This window comes from Peromyscus maniculatus, chromosome 21, assembly GCF_049852395.1.
Source record: "Peromyscus maniculatus bairdii isolate BWxNUB_F1_BW_parent chromosome 21, HU_Pman_BW_mat_3.1, whole genome shotgun sequence".
NCBI lineage: Eukaryota > Metazoa > Chordata > Mammalia > Rodentia > Cricetidae > Peromyscus > Peromyscus maniculatus.
Genome location: NC_134872.1, coordinates 6,601,628 through 6,622,231, shown reverse-complemented (window position 1 = coordinate 6,622,231; position 20,604 = coordinate 6,601,628). Strand labels below are relative to the sequence as shown.

Genomic DNA, 20,604 nt, shown 5'->3' with positions numbered 1-20,604 from the left:
ACTTTGGGGACTAAGAGCAACTTGGGGCTCTGGGACAGGGTGCGGCTGGGCTGGGGGCGCGGCGGGGTGGGGCGTTTATGTCTTTGCTTTTTTTTTTTTACTTGCTTGGTGTTCGAGAAAATGAATGAGGGACAACCTATGTTCGATTTTTAATTCAACAAACATGCTTGTCGCTATCCTTAGGGATTGTCTTGCTCTTTCCAAGCCTGCGGTTCACAGGTTGTCACGAATGCGGGCGGAGTGGCCATGCACCTAGGATATGATTCTGGAATATGCAACTTGTTAACATTTATTGTGGGGGTGGGACTCGTGTGCCCCCACGAGCATATGGAGATCTGAGGGCAGGCAACTTGGAGGAGTCAGTTCCCTCTTTCCACCTTGTGGGAGCGAAGGAATCCAACTCTTGTCGTCAGGCTTGGCAGCGGCTTTATCCACTGAGCCATCTACGTAATTATTCAGTGTCTCTCTTCTCTTGTAATAAACACTAACCAGGGAAGACAGTTCTGCAATTCATGGAAGGCCCCAGCCATTCAGGGAAGGAAGAGAAACTGCTGTGAGCTCACCACCACGTACCAGCTCGTTCCCAGCACTTCAGGTCTTTGTGACCTTTGCCCCTTGTATTTCTAGCGCCTTTGACAGATGTAGGAACTGAGTCTGAGCTGTTCACTAAGCAAATAGCTAAGTGTTGGAACCAGGATGGGACCCAAGCCTGTGGGTCTGAGTACCCTTGTCTGGTCTCGTTCTTAGACTAAGTAAGTGATAAGAAAGGACAAGTCTCTGTCATGAAGGAGTTTATAACCCACCAGGAAATGGGGTAAAGATACTACAGGACATAACTGAGCAATAAAACCTAGGAAAGGTTGGTGGCTGCTCAAAAGGATCAAAATAGGATTGGGATTACTGGAGCCTTTCCTGTGGAAGGTGGGTCAGACAGTGGCTGTAAAGTCGGAACACCAAACAAGGGACTCAGAGCTTGTCAGACCTTTTTTGCTATTTTTAAGACAGGATCTCTAGCCCAGGCTGACCTCAAACTCTCTATTTAGTCAAGGATAACCTTCAGGGTCTGATCCTCCTGCCTCTAACTCCCGAATGTTGGGATTATAGGTCTGTACCACACCTTGCCGAGGATGGGGGGACCCAGAGCCTCCTATGTGTTCTCACTTAGTCACATCCACAGCCCCTCCTGTGGGTCTTCTGGCCTCCTTCTGACTATCTTTGACCCCCAGGAGCAGGCACCACAGCAGCTGCCCCGTGACAAACTCCCCGAGGGTCACTTGGATGTCAGCTTCTCCTGATGGCTGAAGAGTCTGAAGTAGATGAAAAACAGGGAGTGAGGGCCAGCAAGATGGCCCGGTGGGCAAAGGTGCTTGCTGCTCAGCCTGATGGCCTGGGGTCCCACATGGCAAAAGGAGAGACTTGGCTTCTGAAGGTTGTTAAATGACTGCCACATTCGGCCACGGCACACCTGCACCCACACCCACTAAATAAATAAAAATAAATACATGTTTTAAAAACAGGGCCCGAGTGAGCATCAGGAGGGCACTAGGCTCTGTGGGAATGGGGAGACCAAATCAGGAGAGAAAACGAGAGGGAGGTGAGGGAATGCTGGATCAAATGGATGGTTTGATGAGGAACGCTTGATGTCCTCTCACTGTGTGGCCGGCCTGTGCTCAGTGCCGTGGGCTGGAGATGATGGATGAACCCAGGCTTCTGCTCAAGAGCACCCAGGATAGCACCCAGTGTACCCAGTGTGCTTGGCTGAACATACACAGTAAATGGTGCTTGGGCAGGATTATCCCAGCAGGGTGTGTAGGAGCCAGGAAAACCCCAGGTTGGAAAGCAGGACAATTTGGGCCAAAGGTGGACTTTGTAGGGCTGGAGAGAAAGGATTGGAAAAAGTCACGAACAAACAATAACATTTTTTAAACGTAAGCAACAAAGTGAAGAGTCTGGTATTCGGTGACGGATGAAATCTAGGCTGTGGGTAAAGAGAGCAATTAAAAGTTAACCACCTGGAGCCAGCAAGATGGCTCCCCAGTGAAGACACTTGCCCCCAAGTCTAATGACTTCAGTTTGATCCCTGGGGCCCATGGGATAAAAAGAGAACAGGCAACAAAGTTGTCCTTGGACTGCTACATGTACCCTGTGGCATATACATGCACACACACACACACACACACACACACACACACACACACGTACATGTGTGCACACACATAGTAATTTTTAGGTTTTTTTTTTTTTTTTTTTTTTTTTTTTTTTTTTTTTTTGATACAGGGTTTCTCTGTGTAGCCTTGGCTATCCTGGAACTCACTCTGTAGACAAGGCTGGCTTCGAACTCAAAGATCTACCTGCCTCTGCCTCCTGAGCGCCTTGATTAAAGGTGTGTGCCACTATGAAGGGCTCAGTAATTTAATTTTTTTCCGCCCAGAAAATCTTAGGTTTATTTATAACCATTATAAAGTTGAACCGTTGAAATGTGTTCACTGAAACACTAATGCTTTACATCTTACATTTATATTAAAAACTCCTAAACAAATGAAAATGGAAAAACTGCCAATACCTGATTTCTGTCCTTTATTTTTCCACACGCAATCATATACTTAGGTGCCTTTTGACCCCATGGATAACTAACATTCAGAACTACTGGTAAAACAGGAAGAAGAAGAAGAAAAAAAAAGGTTTTTTTGAGAATGAAACATTTCCCCTCATATTGGAATCTCAAGCACGTTCTCTGCGTATGCAGCTCGCTACCTGGATATCTGTTTGCACGATTGTTGCATGTTTGGCGTGGATAGCCGCACACAGGTCGGTGTCTTCAAAAGGGCCAACCAGGTAGGCCTCACTTGCCTCCTGCAAAGCACCAACAGCTGCCCTCTGGAGGCGCAGGTCTCTTTTGATGTCCTGAGCAACTTCTCTCACCAGATTTGGGAAGGGGAGCTTGGGAATCAGAAGTTCGGTGGACTTCTGATGGTGTCTGATTTCAGGGAAGTGTCACAGTATGAGGTCCTAACGATGGGGTTTCTTCACCCCTCCAGTAGAGGGCGCACTCTCGCGAGCGGCTTTGGTAGCTAGTTGTTTTCCTGTTCACCACCTGAGCTGGGCGAGCAAGAGGTGGCTCTGGCTGGCGTTAGACTGTGAACACCAGTCATTTAATTTTTAAAAATTGAAATTAACCAACTGGGGTAGAGATTTAGCTCAGCGACAAAGTGCTTGCCTAGTACTGTAAGAGCCTAGATTGAATCCTCAGCCCTCTAAAAACCAGTCTACCGCTGTAGGGAGTTTGGGGGATCGGGTCTCAGTGGGCAATGGTCTAGGAATGAGGTCAATTGTCAGTCACTTATAGGTCATGTGAAGGCAAGTGTCTCCTCCGGAACCAGAGTTGGAGGGGGAGAGGTCTGGAGGCAGTGAGCTGCCTTCTGAGCATGCCCAGATCATAGTTTCACTTACAAACATGGGCACCAGGGACAGACCTAGTTGTAGGTTGGGATAGGGGACATTCAAGTTGTCTCCTCCCTGGGGTATTGAGTGTCAGCTGGGTGACCAGCCGTCTGTATGGGAAGTGCATTGTTGTGTTGGAAGGTGGTCCCTAGCCTGGATCCACGTTGGCACCCATCCCCTCACCTTTGGCTACAGAGCGTGCAGATGGTGCAATCAGATGGCCTGGGGACACCAGGCCCAGGTGAGGTACTTCAGCAGTCTAGGGTCCCTCCCCTAAACTTCAGCCTGGAAGGCCCTGGAACCCAGGCTTGTGCTGTCTGCCAAAACCTTTCCGGGAATCCAGCAGAGGACAGAGCCCCTCCCTGCCTGCCCTGGCACTCTTCAGGCACAGGGTGTCCCTCGGGGTACCTTGAAGACACCCCAGGAGGCTGGAGCACTAAACAACCCCTCCCCCCCAGGAACCACCCCGCTCCCGGCTCTGGCCTGATGCCATGCTGTCAATGGCCCCAGCAGACCACAAAGTGAGCAAGCATGAAGGAAGAATTTTGTGGCTGGGTGGCCAGTTTCGTGGGCCTTTGCTGTGGCTTCAGGTGGGCGGGTGGGGACAGCAAAAGAGCAGAGTCTCAGGCTTCAGAGGACCAGGCCACCTGCTTCTCCCTCCCTCCCTCCCTCCCTCCCGGGAGGAAATCTTCAGGGCCCCAGTGGTTTTGAAAGGAGGGGGGACAGGAAGAGACTCTGAACACTCTGGGTCAGCCAAGGACAGGGCAGAACTCTGCCTTAATTCTTCTAGGATGCTCTTCCTTTGCCCCCTTGCCCCCCAGAACCCCAAAGCAAACTGCTTTCTCTGCATCTAACAGTCACAAGCCACTCTTGAGACCTCCAGAGGCGGTCCAGAGTGGGTGGTGCTTGGTGGGACCACGGGGCCTGCAGCCAGCATCTCCGTGATCCTCCGCACGTGTGGACGCGGTGAGGATACTCCCGTCCCAGGTGGGTTGAGCCGGCGGTGCTCCGGCCCGGAGGGTCCGAAGATGGCTTCCTGCAGGGGCAAGGAGTCCGTGTACCCGACCGTGTGGAGGTCCCGGAGCGCCGCGCCCTCCCTCCCTGCGCGGAGCCCGCCGCTGCTGACCGCAGGCTGCAGGAGCGGTTGATCTGGGGAGCGGGCGAACACACCCACTTACCCAGCTGCTGAGTCAGGCTGTTCTCGCTCGCGCCCGCCCGCCCGCCCGCTCTCGCCCGGGACATTGTGTTCCAGCCCCAGCGCTCTGGCAGCGGGCCCAGGCGCTCACACCAGCCTCCTCGCCCTGTTTGTGCTCGCGGCTTGCGCTGTGGCGCAGCCTCCCGTGGCCGCGGGGACTCTGAGAACGCACCCGTGGAGGGTGGGCCCCAGCAGCCCTGAACACTCACCGGCCCCGGAGCACGCGCGCCTCTCCAGACGCATCTACCCTCCCTGGCTGGGTGCATCCCCCTACCCCCGAGTGGATGGAGAATGAGGACAGCTGGGGGGCTGGGGCAGGTGTTGCGAGCCCCCCCCCCCCCCCCGCCGCCCAAAACACACACTTCCCACCCTCCACACTGACGCTCAGTCCCAGTGACTGCGGGAGGGATAGTTGGAAGCGAGCCAGACCCAGACTTGGGAGACCGGGAATGTGGTCACGTGACGACAGAAGCCCGCTTTGAGGGGATCAATTCAAGGATCCCTAGGAGGAACCTCCCTCTTTCTCACCCCTCACCCTTGATCCGTCACAGACTTCGGGAGCACGGAGACTCAACCCTGATTCCCGGAGCCCTCAACCAAGCCCGGCCTTTTTGGAAAGCTTGGGAAGCCCCTGGCAGGATGCTGAGAGGAGGGAGAGCCGAGTGGGAGTGGTGGAGCAAGGGCAGGGTGGCGTAAGAGGACCCCAAAGCCTCTGCCTATTGTTCTGTCCCAAACACTGGTGTGTTCCTGAGAACCATCATCTCTCTCAGCCGATCCTGAAAAGACACCACCTCCAAAGAGGGGACTGTGTGCTGAGCCTGAGCGCCTTAGACATGGACCGCTCTGGGGTGGTCCCGCTAAGGAGGTCATGAAACGTGAGACATCCTTTTTTAATATTTTATTTCTATTTGTGTGCGTGTGTCTGTGTGTGAGAGAGACAGAGACAGAGAGAACGTGCGCGCGCGCGCGCACACACACACACACACACACACACACACACACACACACACTGTTCGGAGCTGCTGAGTCCAGAAGAGGGCGTCCGATTCCCCAGGAGCAGGGGTTACAGGTTGTGGTCAGCCATCTCCTGTGGGCACTGGGAACCGAACTCAGGTCCTCTTCAAGAGCAGCAACTGTTCTTAACCCTGAGTCCTCTCTCCAGCCCCACAGACGTTTTCAAAGGTCCTGTCTCCTCCCTTCTTCCCATACCTCCAGGTTTCTGTGCCGTGCATGTCGGCACGGTGCCTGCCCTCCGTCTCCCCATCCTGCTAGGGAAACCCCAGCTGAAGTGCGCTCCCTCCACCCCCATCCCAAAAGCTCAGCGGCCTGGGGCCTGTCTCCTGTTCTAGATGTTTACTCACCCAGTTCTAACCAGATTAGAAAGCCCTTGAAGCGGAAGCAAAGTCAACTTTTCCTTAAAGCCTCGTTCACCCAACCCCAACTCATCCCTCACCCCCCAAGCCTGATACTGCAGATCCTGGTCCACAAAATACCCTTGGGCGTGTTGTAAGCCCGTTGAAGGAACAAGCACACAGTGTGTGAGACTAACTGTACCCTAAACCAACAGGTGGTACGCGCCCAAAGTATGTAACAGCTATAGAGACCTCCAAGGAACAAGGGGGTGATATGGAAAAAAAAAATCCCCAGAAGGTGCTGTACCCGGAGTTTTGAGTGAGTGAGTGTGTGTGTGTGTGTGTGTCTAGGAGAATAGGGGAGGGGTGGAGGTGACTCATTTTAGTTGATATCCACACCAAACAGCCTCCATGCTAAATATTTCACAAGTATTATCTTTGCTATTTAAGGGGGAGTTTGGGGGAAGGTTGGAAAGGGGACTGTACCCAAGCCTCGCCCACTCACAGCCAAGCAGAGCATGGTGGGGGCAGCCTTGAATGTGGGCTCCCCACCCTTAGTCCTTGGGCACTGCCTGTTCTCTGGCCTGCCACTCCTACAATCCTACACCCCAGAGTGCCCAGCACTGCCCAGTTCTGGGTAGCTCTGTCCCACCCCGAGAACAGCTGGCTGTGTGACCTTGGGTAAGGAACTTCCTCTGTTACCTCCCTGGCAGCCCTCACAAGCTGTGACAATGAGTCCCTGTCTGAAGGATGCTTGCCACCTCCCCTGAGGTCACCTGGGCTGTGGTGGCAATCCACCCCCACTCTGTTCACACACCCATTGCCCACCCACCCCCCAAGTCCCACCCTCTCACCGCCCTCCGACGACGATGACTCCCCCACCCCTGTCTGGAGCTGGGAGAGGAACTCAGGGTACAGTGTGAGCAGGGATGGGAAGCTTCCTGTAGCTGCCAAAGGGACAGGGGCTTTCTGTGCGGTGCCAGGGCTGGGGGAAGAGGGGGGGAGGAGGGGGAGGCCCCTCTGCTGTCTTCCACCCCTCTGCAGTGCTCCCAGCTCTCAGGAAGGCTGGTACAGTTTGTTACACTGGGGCCGGAATGTACCGTGTGTTTCAGATGGCCCCTGTCCAGTCCTCCGCTGGCTGTTTCTTATTTATATTCTTTCTCCAGCAGTGCTACCCTGCTGTCCCAGCTCTCATCTGCCCACCGCCCCACTGAGTCCCCATGGCTCACAGGATCAGTCTCCAGTCTCCACAGTCCATGGAGCAGTGGGGAGCCCAGTTAGCTCACCTTGGAGGGAGAAAGGCAAACTCCAGAAGGGTCCAGGAAGCCCCCAGTTCAGATTCTCTCTTCTCTTCTCTTCTCTTCTCTTCTCTTCTCTTCTCTTCTCTTCTCTTCTCTTCTCTTCTCTTCTCTTCTCTTCTCTTCTCTTCTCCTCTCCTCTCCTCTCCCCTCCCCTCCCCTCCCCTCCCCTCCCCTCCCCTCCCCTCCCCTCCCCTCCCCTCTCCTCTCCTCTCCTCTCCTCTCCTCTCCCTCTCTCTTTTCCCCTCTATCCTCTCCAGCTTCTGTGTGTGAGGCTGAGTCCTTCCCTGCTCTCCTGTTTCCCATACTTATTTCTTGTACTTCAGCAATAACCCTGAACCCAGCTGGATATGTGAGGTTATACCCTAAGTCTTGACTGTTCAAGCATCAGAGACAGCCCCTAGCAGTCACAGGGCATGGGCAGAGGTGGGGATGTGTAGAGGGCAGGGATCTACCCCAGCCTCTCATTGACAGTCCCCATCAAAGCTGCAAATTGGAACTAGACATATTATTTGTTTGTTTATTGACACGATCTTGCTGTATGTCCCAGGCTGGCCTTGAACTCATGACCCTCCTGTCACAGCCTCCCAAGCAGTGGCATTACATGCACCATTGATGACACTGGCCCGTGGGACAGGCTGAAACCCACCCATTTGCAAGGTCCCCATGACACCATCAGTAGAGGATCTGGAGTGTCAGGCTTGCTCTTCATAGCTCCCAACTTGGGACATTTGGACTGCCTATTACTACCTACCTCACAGCCAGAGACAAATGGCCTGATAAGACAGGGTCTCCTGTAGCCCAGGGTAGCCTTAACTTCTCTGTGTAGCTGAGGATAACCCTGAACTCTTGATCCTCCTGCCTCTGTCTTCTGAGTGCTAGGATCACAGGCTTAAGTCACTTTGCTCAGCCCATGGTATCGTGGCCTTTCTTAGCACTGTCCACAGCAGGGCTTTGGGAAGAATCTAGGCTTTGTCCCTGGATGTCCCACATGCCTGTCCTAACTCAGCATGAGCCTGATGCCCCTATGAGAGGGCTATTAGGGCTACCCTGCAGCTTGGGAACCAGACCAGGGTAGCTGAAGTGCTCGCTCAAGGTCAAGGTGCCTTGCTTCCTGTCACGGGGCTCTTCTGAGCTGAGAGATGAAGAAATTTCCAGGATGTCCTATATCCGGTGGTGTGTATGGCCTTTCACAGAGCCCTGTCACCCCAGGAGAGGAGATGATCACAGCTCCACATTGCCTGCCCATGCCTCTCTCTTCCACCCCAGCGGACAGAGGAGAGACACCAAATAGCCCTTGTGTGGTGCCTCTGTGCTGGTTTCTGGCTTCCTGTCCTCAGTGGCTCTCTCTCGAGGACACTGTGTTCTGGGCAGCTTTTTCTTCCTCTTTTTCCCATCCTCGCTCACTCAGGCTTCTGTTTATAGAGCTCTCTCTGTCTGTAGTTACTTTTTAAAATATTACATTGTGTGTGTGTGTGTGTGTGTGTGTGTGTGTGTGTGTGAGTGCATAAGCATCATAGTGCACATTGGCAGTCAGGGGACGGCTTAAGGGAGTCAGCTCTTTCCTCCCATCACATGGGCCCTAGGATTGAACTCAGGTCAGCCTGGTTTGGAGGCAAGCCCTTTACCTGCTGAGCCGTATCGCGGGCCCCCTTCTGCCTTTTCTCCAGGGCCATCTCGTTTCCCAGTCCCCCGGCACAGACGACCTTTCCCCCAGTTTCTGCCAGCGTCAGGCTCATGAACTCAGAGGGCACTTACCCAGCACCTAACATGTGCCCCAGGACCAGACTGCAAAAGCTATGTCTTTATTAAGCACCTACTGTATGCAGCTGACATTGTGCCTTACCCTAGAGCAGTGGTTCTCAACCTTCCTGATGCTGTGACCCTTGAACACAGTTCCTCAGGTTGTGGTGAGCCCCAGCCATAAAATTATTTTTTGTTGCTACTTCATAACTGTAATTTTGCTATTGTTATGAATCTTAATGAAAGTGTCTGATATGAGGGATATCTGATATGTGACCCTTGTGAAAGGGTTGTTTGACCCCCAGAGGTCATGACCCACAGGTTGAGAGCCACTGCCCTAGAGACATGGATACTGATTGGTTGTTCTCCTTAAGACCTCTGAATAACTTGGAAAAGATGCATAAAACCGTATCAACCTAAGGCCTTGGGAACTCGGGGAACCGGGTATGGCTGGAGCAGAAGGTTCTGGCAGGTTCCCTTTGGAGGAAGTTAATCTTCTTAAGTCTGCAGAGCTCTGGCTAGGCACAGCGGCAGGCAGGCTGTTCCAGGTACAAGGGACACAGGGCATGAGACAATCCTGTGCTGTACTGCAGGCACTAGGCGCTGTTTGGTCTGGCTGGACACGGAGTGCGGGTTGAGGAGGCCAGGGGGATGAGGCCAGAGGCAGGCAGGCCCAGACGGTGCAGTACCTCGTGTTCCAGCAAAGGGCTGACCTTTATCCTGGAGCAGCCGGAAGCTCAGACAGCCTCCCAGCTCCCTGTACCCGGGGAGCTTCAGGGCTGGGTGAGGGCCAGGCCCAGAGTGTTCTCCAGGCCTCTATTAAGGAACATTTACTGCCCTTTGGCTCAGGGAGGCCTGTGGGAGAATCAGTCACTTAAATATAACGTCGTTTGCAAGCCTAGCTGTTCATTCATTCGAAAGTGCTCAGAGGCCAGCTCCAGATGCTTAGCAAACGCCGACTGCAGCCAGGGCTGGGTCAGCTCTCAAGAAACTCACGTCCTGGGTGGTGAGGGCTATAAACAAGGAGCCAAATGAAACAAATTAGCAGATAATGGGCCAGAAGTGCATGGGAGAGATGAACTTGGAGCCTGCTGAGAGTCAGGGTGTGCTGGCCCAGCAGTCCTGTGACACCCCGAGACCCAGGGCTCCCCACAAAGAAAACAGCACCTTCGAAGGCCCCACGGCATGAAGGAGCTTGGTGTTCCCTAGCATATAGAAATAGCAAGTCAAGCACATCACTCTCCAGAACATTATGAAAAGATCAGAAGATCTATTTTCTCTTTTCTTTCTTTTTTTTTTTTTTTTTTTTTTTTTTTTTTTTTTTTTTGAGCTGAGGATCGAACCCAGGGCCTTGTGCTTGCTAGGCAAGCGCTCTACCACTGAGCTAAATCCCCAACCCAGGAGATCCATTTTGTAGCGATGGAAACTGAGGCTCAGAGTGGTTGAGGCTTTCTGGTCAAGAATCAAAGCTAGAGGTGGGGCCTGGTGGCCCGAGTCTTAGTTCCAGCACTCAAGAGGCAGAAGCAGGAGGATCTTTGTGAGTGCAAGGCCAGCCTGGACTACATAATGAGTTTCAGGACAGCCAGGGCTACATAGTGAGACCCTATCTCAAAATCCATCAACCAATCATAACATGAATATAAAGTCACTGGTTTTGTTTTGTTGGTGGTGATGTGTGTGTGTGTGTGTGTGTGTGTGTGTGTGTGTCTGTGTGTGTGTGTGTCTGTGTCTGTGTCTGTGTGTGTTTTCTACCAAGTATCAGGAGCAGTGCTCATCTGTCCTGAATTGGCTGGGGAAAGTCCCCTCTGAAACCTTGTCTCATGTCCCCTGAATACACTGTTTCTCAGGTTCCCCTGAATACACTGTTTCTCCTGTTCCCAAGTGCCCTCTCTCTGGTTCTGCAGTAGGGTACAGACATGTCACCCTCCTAAGTCTGCTATCTGGTCTCCCGCTAGGGGAGCAAGGTTGGTCCACCTAGGGCTTGCCAAGGTGGGGGGGGGGGTTAGGAGAGATCATTCACAGCTCACAGCGGAGGGGGACATGGAGGTCAAACGCAGACCAGTCCTGTCCCAAGGAGCTGAGAAGCCAAGACAGAGGGGACCTGAGAGAGAACAACCTTCCCTTCCCACCTCAGCCCTCCCCTCCCCTCCTCCTCCTCTCCCCTCCTCCTTCCCTCTTCTTCCCTCTTCCTTTTCCCCCTCCTCATCTCCCCTCTTCCTCCTTCCCTCTCCCCCTCCTCTTCCCCTCCCCATCTTTCCTCCTTCCCTCCTGCTCCCTCTTCCATCTCCTCTCTTCTTTTTCCTCCCTCTCTCCCATCTCTCCTTCCCTCCTCCCCTCCCCGCCGCATCTCCTTTTCCCTTTCCTCTCCTCTCTCCTCCATTCCTTCCTTATCATCCTCCTCTCCACTTCCTTACCCCCATCTCTCCCCTGTCCTCTCCTCCTCCCCTCCCCTCCTCTCTTTCCCCCTCCCCTCCCCATTCCCCCTTCCCTCCGCCTCTGTCTGCTCTGTTGGGATCCCACACTGACACATCTTGTACTTCCCGTTTCCAGGGAAATTCCTTGCCCACTCGACCACACCCGCCCTCGAGGACCTGCCCATCTCTTTGGGCAGAGCAGAAGCCAGACAGGGACCTGGATTGTGAGGCGACACCCCCCTGCTGGGTGTGTGCCAGGAGCCTCCCCTACACCCGGGGCCTGGTTTGGGTTACAGGGACGGGTGCTTCCAAGAAGTGGGGCCCCATGGAGTACGTGACTCTGGCCCCTCTAGCTGCAGTTAGTGGGACAGAGACCCCTCCCCACCGGTCCCCTGACTTCGGCTTCCTGCCCTGGCTGCTGGGAGGCCCTGCCGCCACGGCACACTGGCACACAGACACGCGGGCCCCTCCCAGGCACCCGGAGAGGACCAGCTGCATCTGGGGGCGCCTGGCCCTGCCAGGGTCACAGATCCTCAGCAGGCCTTCCACCCCTGCCCGCGCCCCCAACTGCTGAGGTTTCAGGCTAAACACCATTCTGCTGGGGGCGGGAGGGCTGGGGTTATTTTTAGCAAGGATTCGAGAAAGGCCCTTTTCTCCTTGACTTTCACTGGGCTCCACCCTCAACCCCCAGCCCAAGACTCGAGCCTGACAAGGCCGGCTGGGAAACCCCCTCCCAGGAAGAGGAAACCGGTGCCTTCTGCTCTGCAGCTAGTTCTCCGGGACAGGAGTGGCAGGCAGCCATGGGGGTGCGCTGGGGGAAATTCCGCCTCATTCCTGGTCTCTGGGATCATAAATTTGGGGAGCAAAGAGGATGCTGTATCTCGATTCAGGGTGCCCAGCTTTGGGAGCTGGAGCCCCAAGGGGCCACTTAGTTATTGTGGGGGACTTCTGGGAGTTTCCACAGAGGTTAACTTTATGGGTTTTTTTTGTTGTTGTTTTGGTTTTTTGATATAGGGTCTCACTAGCCCTGGCTGGCCTGGAACCGACTGTGTAGAGCAGACTAGCCTTGAAATTACAGTGATTTGCCTGCCTCTGACTCTTGAGTGCTAAGATCAAAGGTGTGTGCCTCCACGCCCAGCCTTTAACAGAATTTTTTTGAAATTACATTTTGCTGGGGCTGGTGAGGTGTCTCAGTGTGTAAAGGTTCTTGCTACCTAGCTTTACAGCCTGAGTTCAGCCTCTCCGACCCACATGATGGGATGAGAGAACTGATTCCAGAAGGTTCTCTGCAGGTCTACACACTTATGCAGATTCAGAGACACACGCAGACACTCAGGCATAGACACACACAGACACACGCAGACACAGACATACAGACAGACACATGTAAATAAATAAATACAGGGTAGCTGAGGCTGTGGAGATGCTTAGCAGGTTTGCATGCTCACTGTGAAAGCAAGAGGTCCTGGGTTCAAATCTCCAGACCTCAGGTCAAGCTGGGATCTGTGACCCCAAATTAGGGGTGAACCACTATCCAGCCAGCCTACCCTGCCCTACATCATCAGATTCAGAGCGAGAATCTGTCTCAAAAAATAATGTGTAGAGTTGTTAGATGAAAGCATGTGGCATCATCCACACACTCACGGGTCTACACGCACATATGTGCACATACCACACGCACACTCACGGGTATACACGCACATATGTGCACTTACCACACGCACACAGTAAAAGTAGGGGGGCTGAAACGATGCCTCAGGAGTTCAGAGTTTGTGTTACTTTTCCCTAGGACCTGAGTTTGGTTCCCAGTACACGCCTCTAAGTCCAGCTGTCCTTTGTGGGTACCACAGACATGACAGATACTTGCACACATGCACACAAATAAAAAGTCATTTTTTGTTATTATTTTTTCTTACTATTTATTTATTTATTTATTTATTTATTTATTTATTTATTTTGTTTTTCAAGACAGGGTTGCCTCTATGTAGCCTTGGCTGTTTTGGAACTCGCTCTGGAGACCAAGCTGGCCTTGAACTCAAGAGATCCGCCTGCCTCTGCCTCCTGAGTATTAAAGGCATGTGCCACTGCCACTCAGCGATTTTTTCCTTTTTAAAAATAAATCCTTAAAAAATAAATTTAGTTGCTATGATTAGAGAGAGGAGTGGACAATAAGGTTAGTAGTGGTGGTGGTGCCCGCCTCTACCTGTCCCAGCGCTAGGCTTCTAGACATGCATCACCATGCCCGTTTAATAAGGTTCTGGGGATCGAACCCTGGGCTTCATGCATGCTAGACAAGCACTCTGTTGGTAAGCCACACCTCCAACCTGTGGGCGAGAAAGCTGTTAAGGTAGAAGAGCCTCCATTGAGGAGTTCCTTGAACTTGGACACAGGAAGTGGGAATCAGTGTTGAGACCAGAACAAGAGGCTGTGGGTGAAGAGGGGGCATGGAGGAGGGTCAGCATTGCTACAGTGGTCCCTCGTGGGACGCCAGCCCCTCCCACTCCTCTGGCCCCTCCCACTCCTCTGGCCCCTCCCACTCCTTTAGCGCCCCCTCCTCTAGCCCCTCCCACTCCTCCAGCCCCTCACCAAGCATAGCGGTTTTTTAGCAAGGCCAAGCCTTTGAGAAACAGCACTTTCAAGGCCATCCACCCAGGGACAGGCAGAAGTGAGGGCTTTGTGGTTAGCTCATTTCTTTCTGTCCTCCTTTTCAAGGTCGTTCAGATTCTGGGCCTCCCCCATCCCGCGGCCCGGAGAGGAAAGAGCGGAGCTTCCAGGAGAGGTACGGGATGGCTGTGAGTGCTCCCGGCTCCCTCTCTAGAACACCCATGGGAAGCTGCCGCTGGGCTGTAACTCCGACCAGCTGCTGGGGACCAGAGGGTGACTGAGATGCAGCCTACTGGCTGTGACATCAGAGTTGGCGTTCCCAGGAGTGAGAGGTGGTTTAGGAACAGACAGCGAGCTGCTGCCAAAGGGAGGCAGGGTCGGGAGACTGCTGTGAACACCCAGCATGCCCAGCAGCGCTCCTCCCCGCTTTGTCCTGTAAGCCCTCACTTCCGGTTCCCAAGCACTTCCTCTCTCCAGGCGGTGGTCTCCTGTGAACGCGAAGGAAGCAGTCTTTGGAGGACTTCCACGGGTCCTGTCAGATTTCCTTTTCCCTGCCTTAGCTCCTTCGCTTGAGTCTTTTCTGCTGCCTGGAGTGCTGGGATTTCACGCCTTCCCATCGGAAGGGCAGAACAGCCAGCTCTGAGCATCAGGACTGGAGCTCTCTGGGCAAAGCTAACTGCTTTGGGAAGGGCCCTTTGGTTGATATATTGTGCACCCCAATAAATTTATCTGGGAGGGTCAGAGAACAGAATAGCCACTATATTAAATATAGGTTTAGGCAGTGGTAGCACACGCCTTTAATCCTAGCATTCAGGAGGCAGAGATCCGACTGGATCTCTGTGAGTTCAAAGCTACACTGGAAACAGCCAGGTATGGTGACACATGCCTTTAATCACAGGAAGTGATGGCAGGAAGCAGAAAGGTATATAAGGTGTAAGGGCCAGGAACTAGAGCCTTTTTTAAGCTTTTAGGCTTTTAGCAACAGTTCAGCTGAGATCCATTTGGATGAGGATTCAGAGGCTTTCAGTCTGAGGAAACAGGATCAGCTGAGGAATTGACAAGGTGAGGTTGGATGTGGCTTGTTCTGTTTTTCTGATCTTTCAGCGTTCACCCCAATACCTGGCTCTGGGTTTGTTTTTATTAATAAGAACTTTTAGAGATTCATGCTACAGGGCCCCAGGAAGAAGACAGCAGAGTGGTCCTCTCCTTAGTATCTCTCTCTCTCTCTCTCTCTCTCTCTCTCTCTCTCTCTCTCTCTCTCTCTCTCTCTCACACACACACACACACACACACACACACACACACACACACACACACCAGGAAGACAGCATCCCTCAGCAAACACATGAGCTGGGTGTGGAGATGCACACCTGTAATGCCAGCCTGTGGGAAGCAGACATCCGGCTTTCCCGGTCAACCTCGGAAATAGTGAGAGATTGAGGCCAGCTTGAGCTACTTAAAACTCTGTCCTTCCCGAACCAAAAGCAAGTGCTGGAGACATGGCTGAGTGGGTGAGGGGCCTGTCACCGAAAGCATGAGGACCCAAGTTCAGATCCCTGGAACCCACTTCAAAAGCCAGGCATTGTGGTGGTATGTGTCTGTAATACCACCACTTGGGAAACAGCAGAGTCCGGTGGATCTCTGGAGGTCATTGCCTGGGCAGCCTATTGGAATAAGTGTGCTTCAAGTATAGTGAGGGGACCCTGCACTATAAGGGTGGGCAGCGATTGAGGAGGTCATTGATGCCCATCTCTGGCCTACACACACACACACACACACACACACACACACACACACACACAGCATGAAAACAAAATACATGCCTGCTAGGTCAGGCTTGGTGATACATACCTTTAATCCTAGCACTCAGGAGGTGGAAGCTGGCAGATCTGTGTGAGTTTGAAGCCGTCTTGGTCTATACATTGAGTTCTAGGAGAGCCAGAGCTACATCATGAGACCCCGTCTCAAAAAGTAGCAACGACCACCAAATATGGCTTCTGCTCCCACAACCTCACCTAAGCCCATGTGGCTTGCCTGTCCATCAACGCACCAACCAGTTTACAAAAATGTTTCCCATGGTTCCCCTGTGTATCAGTTGGTGGGCATCACCCTCATACTCATGTTCGTGATACAGATACCTCCAGGCACACACAGACACAAGCAGGATACACACACATATACAATCCAGTACAAGCATGAACATGCACGCGAGCACACACACACACACACACACACACACACATATATGAACACATGGGCACACAGACAGTTTCATGTACATACGCTTCCTTCTCCACCCTGGTTCACACTTGCTTGATGAAGGGAACTCCGGGGAACCTGCCAGCACAGAGGCCTGCTCCCCCCCCCCCCCCTCCCCCGCTGTCTCTGGGTTCACAGAGATCTGACATCTTTTCTCCTGTTTTCCCTCCCGGTGCCTGGTGTGAATTAGAGGAAGCATCCCGATAGGGCTTCTCCCTGGGGTACCCTCCTTGAGTGGCTGTCAGGAATGGGGCTACAGAGAGGGGAAGGGCAGGTGAGCAGCTGGGTAATGACCCTGTCCCTTCTGTATACTGAAGTCTCCAAGGGCACTGTGGTTTGTGGGCTCAGTACAGTGACTCCGGTGTCTCTTTTTCTCATGGCCACATTTCTTTTTAAATGTATTTATTTTATGTTTTGCCTGAATGTGTGCATGTGTACTATGTGCAGGCCAGGTGCCTGAGGAGGTGAGAAGAGGGTGTTGAATCCCCTGGAACTTGATTTATGAGGGCTTGTGAACCACCATGTATGTGCCGGGAACTGAACCTCGGTCCTCTGGAAGAATAGCCAGTATGCCTGATTGCACAGCCATCTGTCCAGCCCCCTCTGTCACATTTCTTAACTGTCCCACCCTACTTTGTGAGTCTGTGTGTGGGTTCGTTGTTGTTTTGAGACAGGGTTTCACTTAGCTCAGCCTGGCCTCAGATTAACTATGTAGCCAAGGATGACCTCGGCTCCTGATCCTCCTGCCTCCACCTCCTGAGAGCTGGAGTTATAGGTGTGTAGCTCATGTGTTTGTTGAAAGACAATTTCTCCCACCGTGTTTGAGGCCGAGGTCTGTACAAGTGAGGCTGGGCCTTGAGCGCTGACCTTTTTAAAAAACGGAATGAATTAATTTAGTTTTGTGTGGGTGTGGGCAGGCAGGTACCATGGTATGCTCGTGGAGATGATAGGGGCTGTGGCACTGGGTGGGGCACTGGGTGGGGCCGGGGGTGTGGCTGGGCTCTGGCACTGGGTGTGGCTTGGGGGTGTGGCTGGGGTAGGACACTGGGTGGGGCCGGGGGTGCGGCTGGGTGGGGCATTTCTGCCTTTGCTTTTCTGACTGGTTTATGTTAGAGAAGATGAGTGAGAGACAACCTGAGTTCAATCTTTGGTTCAACAAACATGGACGCTTGCTTGGCGCAACGCCATTCTGAGGGACTGTCACTCGCTCTCTCCAAGCCTGTGGGTCACTGGTTTGTCACAAATCGGGTGGGATGGCCTGGCACCCTGGCTGTGTTCCTTGAACAGATCAAAATCTTTCGTTGCATTTATTTGTGTGTGTGTGTGTATGGGGTGGGGGTGCCCGTGTGCCACCGCATGCCACCGTGTGCAGGTGTGGGTCAGAGGACAACTTGTGGGGTCTCATGGAGACCTCCCTGGAGGTCTCGGAGACTGAACTCAGGTCCCCATACTGGCAGCAACCTCCCTTCCCTGCGGAGCCGTCTTCCAGCCCTGAGTCCATGGATCTTCTCCTGCTGGTGCCTCCACTTCTGGGCTGCGATTAGACCAGGCCTGGACTCTTGCTGTAGGAGCCTCAGGCTTGAGACGAGGGTTTAGAGAGCCCACACAGGCCATCTGCCCCACACAGGCCATCTGCCTCACGTGGAAGCTTCTCCCAGGCTCCTCTGGGGCATCATGGCAGTAACCCGAGGCCATTGAGGTAGAGGGGCCTGACACCACTGCTGAAGAGCTGGACAGGTAGGAGGTTCGGATTTGACTCAGCCATGTTCGGCTGCGGACACTGTCTCCAGAGTGTGTGCCTGGCGTGTGGGGCTGGCAGGACTTGATGGGGGCAGATAGAAGAGTCAGTGAGACCTAGGGGTATCTCAAAAGAGTCCATGTCTAGGGTGGGGTCTGGGGAACCCAAAGTGTCAGTGTCAGGCATGCTGTCACACTTGTACAGGACTCCAGTTGAGGCAGGAAAGCTGAGTGTCCCAGCCCAGACTGTACCACACAGTGAGCTCCTGCCTTAAAACAGAGGCACAAAACCAAAGTCATCGGCGCGGCCGGGCAGGTGGCTCAGTGGGTAAAGCACTTGCTTCAAAACCGTGAGGAGAGTGGGAGTGAACAGCCTTGTAAAGGCTAGGTGTGTGGAGCCCAGTTATAATCCTAGTACTGGGGAGCCCTAGACAGGGATGCCCAGAGCAAACTCACTGGCTGGGCTATCTGACTAGCAGCTCTGGGTTCCACAGGAGACTTCGCCTCAACATCCAAGGGCTCCAGCAACTGAGAAAGACAAGACCTTGCCATCAACCTCTGGCCTCCACAGGCACCTGAACATACACCTGCACACCACACACACCTGCACACCACACATACCTGCACATCACACACACGCACACCACACCACATGCACACCACACACACATGCACACCACACACACATGCACACCACACATACCTGCACACCACACACACACACCTGCACACCACACACACACCTGCACACAACACACACATGCACACCACACACACATGCACACCACACCACATGCACACCAGACACACATGTACACCACACACACATGCACACCACACACACCTGCACACCACACACACACCTGCACACCACACACACACACATGCACACCACACACACATGGAAAAAAAGAAAAGCCAAGGGCTGGTGTCATAGATCAGGGGTAGAGCACTTGGCTAGCATTCCCAAAGCCTTCTGTCCCATCCCCAGCTCCACAAAAACAGATAAAGAAGTAGAGATCACTCTCATCCGATGCCCCCCAGCTACCACTGCATCCACGTGAGTGGTCCAGGAGGAAGGTCTGTTTAGTCAACCCCGCGCTCAATGTGGGAGCATCTGCCGCCTGCAGTAGCTTTTAGCAATCATCCCCAGTTGACAGATAATGAATGGATGAGTAAATTTATTCAAATTTAATGGAATGAGAAAGTATGGTTCATTTTTATTTACGTAAGATTTCTGTCCTGACAAAACTATTTTTTACTGAACATAGCATATTTAAAAGAAAATAGGGCTTGAGCCGGGTATAGTGGCCCACACCTTTAATCTCAGCACTCGGGAGGCCGAGTCAGGCGGATCTCTGTGAGTTCTAGGCCAGCCTGGTCTACAGAGTGAGATCTAGGACGGCCAGGACTACACAGAGAAACCCTGTCTCAAAACAAACAAACAAGTTTAAGAGTAAAACCCCATGCATCTTCTTTTATTTTATTAATTTATTTTTTGAGACAGAGTCTTGCATAGCCCAGGCTGACACTGGACTTGGCATATAGCCCTGCTCTCCTTGGTCCCTCATCTCCACCTGCCAAGAGCTGGGATGACAGGCAGGTGTCACCACACCTGGCTCTTCCTGGTTTTCGAATGGAATTCAAATGAATCTGGAGCCGATGCTTTCCATGTTCTCCAAGCAGGGGCTTGGGAGTGGGGGGCGGCATGCCTGCCACCTCAGCACTTGGGAGGCAAAGCGGGAGAAACACTATGCATGTGAGGCCAGTCAGGGCTACAAAGGGCAAGATCCTATCTCAAAAACAAGTCCCAAGAAGGAAGAAAAGGAGAGTGAGAGAGGAGGTCCCTTCTGACCTCCTAATGGCATCCTCCCCATGATAAGTGGCAGCTACTACTGACTTGCGTCTGTGGCTCATCCCCAAGGAGGCAGCCCACGCAGGAGGGGCCTGGTACAAGATGAGCGCCGACCCTTGCCTTTGGCACATCCTGTCTCATGGCTGGGCCAGGGTTGGTCATGTCCTCCAGGGTTGTCTGTGAGGGCTGTCGACATGGTGAGAACTCTTGAAAGATGTGGGTGATTGAAGGGGAACGAGAAGGGCAGGGGAGCCCGGCAAATGTTTGGACCCACCAACATTTGGTAGTAGGAAATGCAGTGCATGCAGGAAGGCAGCGGAGGGGGAGGATGTGAGAGGCCAGGAAGCCAGGGAGGCCGGGAGGGCAGGGAGGCTGGGAGGGCAGGGGAGACCGGGAGGGCAGGGGGCTGGGAGGGCAGGGGGGCTGGGAGGGCAGGGGGCTGGGAGGGCAGGGGGGCTGGGAGGGCAGGGGGCTGGGAGGGCAGGGGGGCTGGGAGGGCAGGGGGCTGGGAGGGCAGGGGGGCTGGGAGGGCAGGGGGGCTGGGAGGGCAGGGGGGCTGGGAGGGCAGGGGGGCTGGGAGGGCAGGGGGGCTGGGAGGGCATGGGGGCTGGGAGGGCAGGGAGGCTGGGAGGGCAGGGGGCTGGGAGGGCAGGGGCTGGGAGGGCAGGGGAGACTGGGATGCAGTGGGCTGGGATGCAGGGGAGAC

At 53.5% G+C, this 20,604-nt stretch overlaps 1 protein-coding gene across 1 annotated transcript in view; it reads left to right on the top strand.

Moving 5' to 3' along the window:
• The first annotated feature begins 5,356 nt into the window (after positions 1 to 5,356).
• The window catches only part of Fkbp5 (FKBP prolyl isomerase 5), a 126,236-nt gene continuing 110,988 nt past the window's right edge, over positions 5,357 to 20,604 (top strand). The window contains exon 1 of the mRNA XM_076558380.1: positions 5,357 to 5,511. The gene's annotated coding sequence lies outside the window, so the exon portion shown is untranslated. The remainder of the gene's footprint in view (positions 5,512 to 20,604) is intronic.